We start from the raw sequence: 1,423 nt of genomic DNA, 5'->3' as shown, positions 1-1,423 counted from the left end.
CCATCTCAGCACCCTGGAACCCCCCGGGTGGCACAGGGCTGGATGGGGCTTTCGTATAGCAGGGACGGTGCTGCCTCTCGCTTCGCTCGCTGTCCGCCGCTCGCCGCTCGCTCGCGCAGCCAAAAATGGCCAGTTTTGGCCCGTTTTTGGGCCGTTTTGGCCAGTTTTTGGCCTGTTCTTGCATTGCGCGGTGACCGTCGAGAGCGGAGCAAAACGTCAGCCATCTCAGCACCCTGGAACCCCCCGGGTGGCACAGGGCTGGATGGGGCTTTCGTATAGCAGGGACGGTGCTGCCTCTCGCTTCGCTCGCTGTCCGCCGCTCGCCGCTCGCGCAGCCAAAAATGGCCAGTTTTGGCCCGTTTTTGGGCCGTTTTGGCCAGTTTTTGGCCTGTTCTTGCATTGCGCGGTGACCGTCGAGAGCGGAGCAAAACGTCAGCCATCTCAGCACCCTGGAACCCCCCGGGTGGCACAGGGCTGGATGGGGCTTTCGTATAGCAGGGACGGTGCTGCCTCTCGCTTCGCTCGCTGTTCGCCGCTCGCCGCTCGCTCGCGCAGCCAAAAATGGCCAGTTTTGGCCCGTTTTTGGGCTGTTTTGGCCAGTTTTTGGCCTGTTCTTGCGTGGTGCGGTGACCGTCGTGAGCGGAGCAAAACGTCAGCCATCTCAGCACCCTGGAACCCCGGGTGGCACAGGGCTGGATGGGGCTTTCGTATAGCAGGGACGGTGCTGCCTCTCGCTTCGCTCGCTGTTCGCCGCTCGCCGCTCGCTCGCGCAGCCAAAAATGGCCAGTTTTGGCCCGTTTTTGGGCTGTTTTGGCCTGTTTTTGGGCTGTTCTTGTGTGGCGCGGTGACCGTCGTGAGCGGAGCAAAATGTCAGCCATCTCAGCACCCTGGAACCCCCCGGGTGGCACAGGGCTGGATGGGGCTTTCGTATAGCAGGGACGGTGCTGCCTCGCGCTTCGCTCGCTGTTCGCCGCTCTCCGCTCGCTCGCGCAGCAAAAAATGGCCAGTTTTGGCCCGTTTTTGGGCTGTTTTGGCCAGTTTTTGGCCTGTTCTTGCGTGCCGCGGCGACCGTCGTGAGCGGAGCAAAACGTCAGCCATCTCAGCACCCTGGAACCCCCCGGGTGGCACAGGGCTGGATGGGGCTTTCGTATAGCAGGGACGGTGCTGCCTCTCGCTTCGCTCGCTGTCCGCCGCTCGCTGCTCGCTCGCGCAGCCAAAAATGGCCAGTTTTGGCCCGTTTTTGGGCTGTTTTGGCCTGTTTTTGGGCTGTTCTTGTGTGCCGCGGCGACCGTCGTGAGCGGAGCAAAATGTCAGCCATCTCAGCACCCTGGAACCCCCCGGGTGGCACAGGGCTGGATGGGGCTTTCGTATAGCAGGGACGGTGCTGCCTCTCGCTTCGCTCGCTGTCCGCCGCTCGCCGCTC

Source organism: Musa acuminata, unplaced genomic scaffold (genome assembly GCF_036884655.1).
Source record: "Musa acuminata AAA Group cultivar baxijiao unplaced genomic scaffold, Cavendish_Baxijiao_AAA HiC_scaffold_105, whole genome shotgun sequence".
In the NCBI taxonomy this organism is placed as follows: domain Eukaryota; kingdom Viridiplantae; phylum Streptophyta; class Magnoliopsida; order Zingiberales; family Musaceae; genus Musa; species Musa acuminata.
Note: the sequence above shows the minus strand (reverse complement) of the source record.